The sequence below is a fragment of the Scyliorhinus canicula genome, chromosome 5, assembly GCF_902713615.1.
Source record: "Scyliorhinus canicula chromosome 5, sScyCan1.1, whole genome shotgun sequence".
Taxonomy (NCBI): domain Eukaryota; kingdom Metazoa; phylum Chordata; class Chondrichthyes; order Carcharhiniformes; family Scyliorhinidae; genus Scyliorhinus; species Scyliorhinus canicula.
Genome location: NC_052150.1, coordinates 141,379,292 through 141,389,345, shown reverse-complemented (window position 1 = coordinate 141,389,345; position 10,054 = coordinate 141,379,292). Strand labels below are relative to the sequence as shown.

Genomic DNA, 10,054 nt, shown 5'->3' with positions numbered 1-10,054 from the left:
TTCCTCGGTTGAGGCCTGTTGTAATCCTTGAAAAAGCCGCAACATGGAATGTCAGAATTCCTGGGTGATCTGGAAAACCGAGGCCGGAGGATCAGTTTCCGGCTCAGCAGTTTGCCAGAAGGAATGGAGATGAAGATTCGTATTAAATTCTTCGAGAGCTGGTTGTCACGTATTCTTAAGCAGGACATGAAAGCTGGATGTACTATGTTATAATAATATTAATCTTTATTAGTGTCACAAGTAGGCTTACATTAACACTGCAGTGAAGTTACTGTGAAAATCCACACCACACTACAGCCCCTGTTCAGGTACACTGAGGGAGAATTCAGAATGTCCAATTACCTAACAAGCATGTTTTTTGGGACTATAAAGGGTACTTTGTATGCTGTCTTTGAGGCCTAAGGGCAATCACAGTAAGGGCAATTTTCACAGTAACTTCATTGTGGTGTTAATGTAAGCCTACTTGTGACAATAATAAAGATTATTATTATCAACATCCCTGGCCCACAATTATGCATTTTCATAACTTCGGAGATCACCAAAGAGCACTGGAAGTAGTGAGGTGTAATGGGGCCTTGCTCGATGAGGAAGCAAGGGTCTCTTTCCTTCAAGATAACTTGGCAGTGCGTAACGAAGCACAGAGGTTTTGATGAGGTTAGAAAACGGCTTAAGGCTATCAGAGTGTATTATGCTCTGCTTTATCTTGCTACACTGAGGGTGATATCCCATAACTCTGTAAGATTGTTAGACAATCCAGCTGAGGCCATGGCCTTCACTTTGGGCAGTACGGTGGTGCAATGGTTAGCACTGCTTTCTCACAGCACCGAGGTGCCAGGTTTGATCCGGGCTCTGCGTCACTGTCTGTGTGGAGTTTGCACATTTTCCCCGTGTTTGCGTGGGTTTTGCCCCCACAACCCAAAGATGTGCAGGGTAGGTGGATTGGCCATGTTAAATTGCCCATTAATTGGAAAAAAAATGAATTGGGTACTCTAAATTTATACTCTAAATTCGCAAACTCTGTGAATGACAATAATCTGGATTAACAACCTGCAGTTCACTGTAAACTCTGGACTTTATCCCTTATCATTATAATTCCTTCCTGATCCAATGTTATTATTTATTATGTTGATTGGGATGTGTTAGTAATTGAGCACTACAATAAGTGTTTTATTCTTAAAAATACCAGGAAATTCCATTTGTCTTGAATGAAAAACATGTTCCTACAAGGGTACTGGCAGGACTCTTAACCTAGAAAAATACTTTATAATAAGCCAATAGAGCCTCTGGATGGGGAGGTATGAAATACTTTATAATAAACTAATGGTGCCTCTGGATGGGGAGATATGTTTTGGTGTGTCCTAACAGGGTGTGAAAATCATTGGCTTGTAAACCTTACATAGAACATAGAACATAGAACAGTACAGCACAGAACAGGCCCTTCGGCCCTCGATGTTGTGCCGAGCCATGATCACCCTACTCAAACCCACGTATCCACCCTATACCCGTAACCCAACAACCCCCACCTTAACCTTACTTTTTAGGACACTACGGGCAATTTACTCTTTGTGTCAATATCCTATGTTATCTTTGGCTGATTAAGCAATGGCTGTAGCTACTTTTATACTTTGCTCCTGGAACATAAAGGGAGTATATCATCTTGTTAAGAGAATAAAGATTTTGGGTAGAATTCAACCAAATAATTTCTAAGGGTGTGATTCAACACATGGCTACACAACGTGACTCATGCTGTATAAGGGGCCTCAGTGGGGAACACACGGCCAAGATCACACATAGCCCCGTCTTGTCTATCGAGGAGCTCTGCTCCCCGGAACTCCCCAGTGGAGCAAGAGATGCAGCGTCATTATTAAATAGCGTCCTGATCTCCGAGGCCCCCGATGTGAACTTCGACTTCTCCCCCAGTCCAAACACACTATGGGAGGGTCCCTGGCCCCCCCTCCCAACATCCACACGAGGCACCCCCAGCCCAATCACATACGTGCAAATAAATGCCAGCTTGGCAGTGCCAATCTGGCACACTGGCAGTGCCCATGCCAGCTGGCAGTGGCACCTGGGCACCTTGGCAGTGTCAGGCTGGCACCCAGGTGACACTGCCAGGCTGTAACAGCTCAAGTGCCCAGGTGGCAGCAGCAGTGCCAGGACACCACCCTACTCAAAGGGCATGGAGCTGCAGGCCTCTGATCACCTGGGTGAGCCCCAGGAATGCCATCCTGTCTGGTCCCCGTTTGTGAAGACCAGTACCAAGCAGTGCTTGCCCAAAGTCTCCAAGGCAAAGGGGATAAATGCCAAAGTCTCAGGAATCTGCACATTAAAGTGAGACTAGCGGACATTGCTAAAATGTGATCCCGCCCACAATGGGCAGGATTTAAATCGCACGTCTTGTGAGATATTGTTAGACATCGCGAGGCGTTATGAGTTGGCTGCGAAAATCACTCCTAAATCAGTCATTTGAAGCAGGTTTGCTGCCGCAGACACTCTGAAGCAAATATTTCCAGAATTCTGAAGACAGGCAAGAATTCTGAAGGATGCTCATCAGCCACATAAGAACCCACAGAACCCATGACCAGTACACAGAGTTTCTGAGGTGGACAATCATACTTGTTAGCAAGTGATCGCCAAAGAAGAAGAAATATAATTCAGGTTTCAAAAGTGGGCATTAGATGGGTTAAAGATCTCTTTGGATGCAGAGAAAGCTTTTAATTGGGTGGAATGGAATTATTTATTTCATAAACTGGAGAAGTTTGGATTGGGAGGGAAGTTTGTTCAGTGGATACAAGTGGTTTACAAAAGTCCACTGCTAACAGTTCCACAAGACCTCCACAAGGAGGTCCACAAGATAGCGACAATCACCTCCTGGGCATTGAGCAATGGGCATTTATTTTTCCATGGAATCCCTGAGGTGCTTGTGACAGATAACAGGGCTTCTTTCACAAGTGAAGAATTTGTCGCTTTGTGAAAAGCAACGAGATTTGGCATTGTGCGCATTGCCCCATACCATCCAACATCGAATGGCTTAGCATAGAGAGTTAAATGGTGGCTAAAGAAGCTGACTTCAGACTCGATGGACACCAGGCTGGCAAGAGTTTTATTCTCAATCAGGACCACGCTGCACGTAGAACTATGGTGCTCCCGCTTAGATGTTAATGCGTTTTAGGCTTTGAACCCAACTGAGTTTGATTCTCCCGCACATCTGAGCGAAGGTGCGCCGTCACCTTTGGCGTTCGTTCATAACTTCAATGACGGTGCTCGCTGTCTCTCTGGGGTTGTTGTCTGTCAAACAGGACCTGTCTCTTACCAAGTTCGGGTCCGGGGTGACTGATGAGACAGTATCTGGATCACATTCGCTCATGGAGGTTGCTCCCTTGTGAGGTTCCTCAAACGAAGCTTGTTCTGGATCCTCCAGCTCCACTGTCGAACATTCCTGCTGGGACTCCTTCAGTTTCTCTTGATGCCAACATGTCTGACGTTGTAGCTTCCCACTCTGAAAGCAGATGCAGACATCTGAGGTCTCAGATGCCAAGTCCCTAGTTGAGCCATCACCTGCTGATTGTCCACTACGATGTTCCTGCTGCAGATGACGCTCACCAGTGAGATATATGGCAACTAAACCGATGCATCAGGTACACAACGATTTACCGGAACCAAAGAGAGTCCGATGTCCTCCACTTGCTCCGCCTTCTCTGCTTCAGCAGTCGTCGAGTGGGGTCTTTGGACTTTAGGGCAGGAGTAATGTAATATCCCGCATGGGACCTATGGGGTGGGAATGATTGTCCTCCCTGTGGTCTTTGCGGAGTATGAGCTCTCCTGCTAGGGGCAGGGGATCTCTATTAACCATTGTATATAAGATTGGCCAGTAAGGCACCAATGGGAGAGGAACCGGATAGGGATCTACCCGGCAGTGTATATATTGTATTGTAAATAAAACAAAGTTCTTTATTTTACTCAGTGTGGAGTCCCCGTGTCCTTACTAAAATGCGACCTTGCATGACAATACTGACATTGTTAAAGGCATGTCTTGAAACTACGTAAATTTGATGCGCAGTGTATGGTCACCAGCAGCAGGAGGCAATGTTACTGGAGAGGGTTAATAACTTGTAGCAAGAGTACATAAAGAGGTGGGTTGAATTGAGAAGTGACAGCAGTTTAGGTTGGGAAATAATTACCTCGAAGAAGTGGCCCTGTTGACATATGCATTGCTGGAAGTTGACAATATCAGCATTAGGATTGAGCTATGTGAGAAAAGAAGCTTATCAGAGGTAAGTATCAGAAATTGGATTAAAAATAGTCAGTTGAAATGTGATATAAATGTGTGACAGAGAAAATATGATAGAAAAGAAAGATAGTGATATATGGTTTTTAATAAATCCTGATAACAGTGCAGCATTACATTCTGAGGATGCAAGGCTTCAAAGAACATTAACTACTTGTCCACTCATATAATTATCTACCTTTTGGGATTCTGTTTCCACTTCCAACTCGCAACCATATCTGTTACTAATACTTCCAGAAACAAATTGGGATAATGTTATGAATTTGTTCGGCTGACAGGTGAGCCTTCCCCAAGAGAAGCACGACTTGTAAAATTATACCTGTCATTTCAAATTTAGTTTTGGAGATTACCAAGTTAAGGTTCACCATTGGAAATATATATTTTATCTTCTTTGTTAACCTGGATTATGATGCCACTGAATCTCACTCCACTCTTCCACATTATGTGACAGGAATAAAAATGAAATGAAATGAAATGAAAATCACTTAATGAGTATAATGATCCAACTGAAAGGAAGTGAGGGGTTTTACTAAAAAATAGTAGAGTTGAAACAGAAGCTTATGATATCTGTGTTACTATTGGTGATTATTAGAAATAACATTTCATCATAGCAATGAATAAAGTGAAATTAAAATATCAAAACACTCTAGAATTCTAAGCAGTTCAAAGCACATAATCCGCAGATGGCACTTCCTCCATATCAGTCAGCTGCCTGCTGCGAAGCCATTGTGAGTGGGGATTAAAGAGCTAAAAATAGAGACATAGAATTGCATGGTGTTAACACAAAACAGATTGGGGATCAGAATGTGTTGTTAAAGGACAATGCAACCCTTTCTGAAATCAATAGTATATTTCACTATTAACTCAACAACACAGCACTCATGTCATAAGTGCACAAAATGTTTTTTTATAGTGTTGTATTTCCATTCCCCTTCCGGTATAACAGTTTAACCAGCGTGTATTTAAATCCAATAATGTTGCAGGTTCAACAGCTAAATTGACTTCTCATTGCCAGGGAAGAAACTGGATGAAATTCTGCGCCTCGCGACGGTGCAAACGTGAACTGCACTCGGGTGGAGAATCGGGTGTCCGGCCAAAGTCGAGGCCCGTGCCCGCCGTTGGTTTGGGCGTCATGCTTTGATCCCTCGCTGGTAGCGGAAAAGAGGTTTGTGCCCCACCCCAGCATACAAATGTGATTAGCGTGTTTAACCCAGTATGCTCCAGGGCTCCGCCTCCCTCAGGCCAAAGTCAGGCGAGATTTACTACAAGTATTTACAAAAGGGCACTGGGTGCTATGGCTGCTGAGGGGGAGAGAGAAGGTAAGCAAAGTTTGAAAAAGTGTTCAAAATTGTTCCGCTTGCCAGGGAGTGGATGCCAGGGCTGGAGAGGAGCAGCAGCGAGTGAATTCTAACCGTTCTGTGGATTCAATGTGTCCCTCTCAGGATCGGGGACTGCCATTGCTGCAGTATTTGTTTTAAACGTACCCATTTGGTACAAGTTACAGGCCCCTGGCTGCTCACTCTGCTGTCTGCTCACTGTATCCTGTAAATATTCACAGAGCTTCTGGTCATTTAGGAGCCCCCAGGCAGCCCCTGTGGAAACACTCAGACCCCAGCTGACCCATCAACGAGATGGATGTGGCCAAGCTCAATCAGCGGCACACCAGGTGCTGACCCTCCTGATGAGCCATCAATTGCACGAGAGACGAGTTGCTAGAACTTAGCCCTGCGGTTGTCTACAATAAAATGGACGACCGCCTGGCGTTCCGACTATTTATACCTCAGTATGGAGGCGTGGTTAACTCAGCCTCTCGACCAATCGGAGAGCTGTCACATGACTGGTCTCAACCAATCGGTCGAGAGGCACATGACCGACCAGGGCCAATGGTAAGCCGGTGTTCTGCACCAATGGCAGACAGCTATGCAAATCATATCACCACACCTCCTCTATTCACTCATCAGAATCACAACCCCACTGCAGGGGAAGCAGGGGAAAGCAAAGCTCACCTCAACTAAAGGACACATGCACCTTGGTCTTTGACACCCATCCTGCCACACTGCCCCTCTCAGGCAGAGACCTCACCAGTGACACTGTCAGCTATTCCACTCCACAGGACCACCAGCTGTCTCCAAGCCCTGCCTGCCCACTGCGGTCCTGCTCCCATCCATTCTGCCCCCACACCCAGGATCCACAGCACATTACATCTGTGTTCCCAGCAGACGTACACTTCCCTCGCTCACTCACATCTGTAGGATCTGCCGACACACAATCCACTAAGCATGGAAGCAATTGGTGGCACTGCATGACCCCCTCCACCACAAACCAGGTGCTACTACCGATTAAGGACACCCACAATAGACTTCACTGGGGAAACAGGACATGAGCCTATCACTGAAATGGATTACGGCAGCCTCTGGTGCCCCTGTTAACAGAAATGGATGGTGATGATAGAGGCTTCCCGCTGCCACTCATTGATGGGGACAGGCTGGCAGTGTGGAAGGCAACATATTTGGGGAACTGGCTGAGAGGTGGAGGTGGGTTTGCGCAGGACTTGTGGAGGGTGGAGCTGAAGTGAAACTCAGGGTCACCATGCAGCCTATTGGATTTGGATGAGCAAGGAAATGCTCATCTTGCTAACATGTCTTCTCTTCCACCCCTCTTGCAGAGAATGATTTTCAGAGTACAGCCAGCAATGCTCGCTATCTGCCTAGCCGTGTTTGCTGTTATAGACTCACAGAGGATGGAGGCACAGCGCCTGCTCTGGGAGGACCCTGCACAAGAGGAGCCGGGGCCAGCCGTCCAACAGGCCAAGGGAGAGGTGTTAAGGAGGCCCTGCATCAGGGAATGTGTATATCATCAGCGCCTGACCTTTGCGGAGATGCCAGACCGCCTGTGCAGCCAAAGACTTTGGCTAACTAAGGAGATAGTCCGTCACCTGCTCCAGAAGATGGTGCACCTAGCACCATGGGAGTTCGGAGGAGGATACCCACTCCCGTTGGCCATCAAGGTGACGGATGTCCTGAATCCTTCTGCCTCTGGATCTTTCCAGGGTCTGAGCAGCAACCTATCCGGGATCTCTCAGACTACATAAATTTCAGTGTGGAACGGGCACACCAGGAATTCCAAGTAGTGTAATTTGCTGCCATCGCTGGTATGCCCCAAGTCCAAAAGGTAATCAATGGCAAACATGTCCATCTACGAGCTTCAGCTCGTCAGGGGGTGCCCTTCATCAATCGGAAGGGGTTCCACTCCCTGAATGTGCAGTTGGTGTGTGATACCTAGGCAGCGTGCATGCTGCATACATCCTTGTCAGTTCCTGGCACCTTCGAGGCACTCCCTCGGGTGAGCAGTTGGCTCTTGGGTGATAAGCGTTACCCGCTGAAGTCTAGTGAAGCTTGCCCAGAGGCTGCAGACTGATGCGGAGAACCGTTATAACACCCATGCAGCAACCAGGTAGATGGATGAATCAAGACCCATTTGCATTCATTTACATGCTCCCATCGTTGTGGACTTTAATCCTGCCGTCAGTGGGGTGTTGGAGCATTGCGTTTGGATCGGTGTCCGAAGCCAATTCCAGATTTTACCCCGACGCCCAATTCTCCATCCGATCGGAGAATCTTGCCCAAAATCTTCACAGTAGTAAAACATTCCAAGGATTAGCTCAGTTTGCTGGACAGCTGATTTGTGATGCACAGCGGGCCCAACAATGCAGGTTCAATTCCTGTACCGGCTGAGGTTATTGATGAAAGCCACACCTTCTCAACCTTGCCTCTCGCCTGAGGTGTGGTGACCCTCGGGTTAAATCACCACCAGCCAGCTCCTCCCCCCCTCAGAGGGGAAAGCAGCCTATGGTCATCTGAGACTAAGGCGACTTTACGACACAGAATTAAACAACATTTCAAACCAAGCCACAGCGTAGATATTGAGACAGGTGAGTGAAAGCTTAGTCAAAGAGTTAGGTTTTTGCATCATAAAGAAAACTGGATAGACCGAGCAGTACAAGGAGGGAATTTAGTCCTAAAGGCTCAGCCATCAAAATTGGTGATACACACAATATAATCAAACATAATTTACTGTGCTCTTGTGGCTATATTCCCATAACACCATACTTCAGAATTGTTGGTGTATTTCATAAAGCAAAGTCGATACCATCATCTACTTTCTATAATCAGAACCATACTGAGGTCAGGCCTTTAGCTTTATGTAATAGTTACAGAAAACTAAATCAATCATGAGGCTAGCCAGCTGTAGTTTGAAGTTATGAGCTTAGAAATATATGGAGCAAGTTGTTAATGCACATTAGTTCATGAATCCAAGGAAATGAAGATGACAGTTGCTCAAAGGCTGAAGATAAGATAAACATTAAACATCAACAGCCGCAATGCTGAATTATTGAAGATGAATACAAGTCTGGAATGCACCCTGGGTTCTGATAAAATCAGAGGCATAAAATGACAGAGACATAGCAGATTAAATTATTTTTGATTAAAAAGTTCAACAGTGGTTTTACTGTTTATTTTACATAAAGATTCAGAATGTAAAACATGGACCTTTGGTGATTCTAAAAATTAACATAAAACTGAAGATAACAGGCACCATTCAACAGACTCAAGTTAAAGCACACCGAACGCCACGTTTAGTAGGGTCGTTCTTGGCACATGCAGCTCCGAGAAAGACCCTGCTATTCAATGGCACTTTGCCATTCTTTTTGGCTTCGGCGAGGAACTCCCCATCGATCTCCTACTTTAAATGAACTTACCAGTGCAGGAAGACTACTTGCCGATCGGGACGGCATTTTTAAAGGCATCTCCGATCTTTTGACCCCTCCCTCAGTGCCCCTATCGCGGCCTAAGAAACCCCCCACTTCACCCAACTTGCCTCTTCTGGGGCCCCTGAGGCCCCTACCCTCCCCCCCCCCTCACCCCCCCCTCTTCTCCCAGATCCGACCCCTAGCACCCTGCCACCTGGGCACCTTGGCGCTGCCAGCCTGGCTGTGCCTCCCAGACACCCTGGCAATGTCAACATGCCCAGGTGCCATGGGGATTGCCAGGGTACCAACTTTACCAGTGCCCGATCACCTGGGGTCCTCAAGTCGATACCAAGTCGGGCGAGATGGGGTAGCTGAATCACGCCCAACACCTATCTAAAGTTGACCTGATCCCAGTGCATGTGGAAGTGAACACAAATGTATTCAGGTAAACATGGATTAGTATTCAAATCAGGTCAGTCTGTGTTGCAGCAAATAAAATCTAGCAGCAGTAAAACTGGGCAGGTAATTAGAAAATACTTCCGCATCCTGGAAAACAGACAACAAAAACTAGTCATCAAGATCAGAACACTCGGAACCATGGGTGCAACCCATAAAGTATACATGTTTGATGAGATATTAACTAAATAAAGCAAACAACTAAGTTGACTTAAATCAATCTTGTTATATCTTCCTCCTTTATGATATGTGGTTCTAAACATGTTTCTAAGCAATAACAGCAAGTTTCCAGGCAATGGAAATAGTTACTGCTGTATCAAAAGTAGCTCACTATAGGGCAGTTGATTTATTTTAAGCAGCAATCATTCAGTTCAAGTGAGTGCAATGGTTTTTGTGGTTATGGGTTCATGTTTTGGTGAAGTTGAAAACTCTGGAATCATCTAGGAAGCAATTATATGTTGCAATATTGGGGCAAATTTTTGGATGGATCAATTAAGATTGACAAAGTGGCTTTTTGCAAGTGTAATAATAATCTTTTGATCTTAAACTACAATCAAATT

General features: G+C 45.8%; 1 long non-coding RNA gene across 1 annotated transcript; it reads left to right on the top strand.

Annotated features, from left to right (window-relative positions):
- Positions 1 to 4,137: 4,137 nt before the first annotated feature.
- Positions 4,138 to 7,994, top strand: LOC119965640. Its single transcript, XR_005460587.1, has 3 exons — positions 4,138 to 4,274; positions 5,272 to 5,453; positions 6,954 to 7,994. It is a non-coding gene; the product is annotated as an uncharacterized LOC119965640 (long non-coding RNA).
- Positions 7,995 to 10,054: the final 2,060 nt, after the last annotated feature.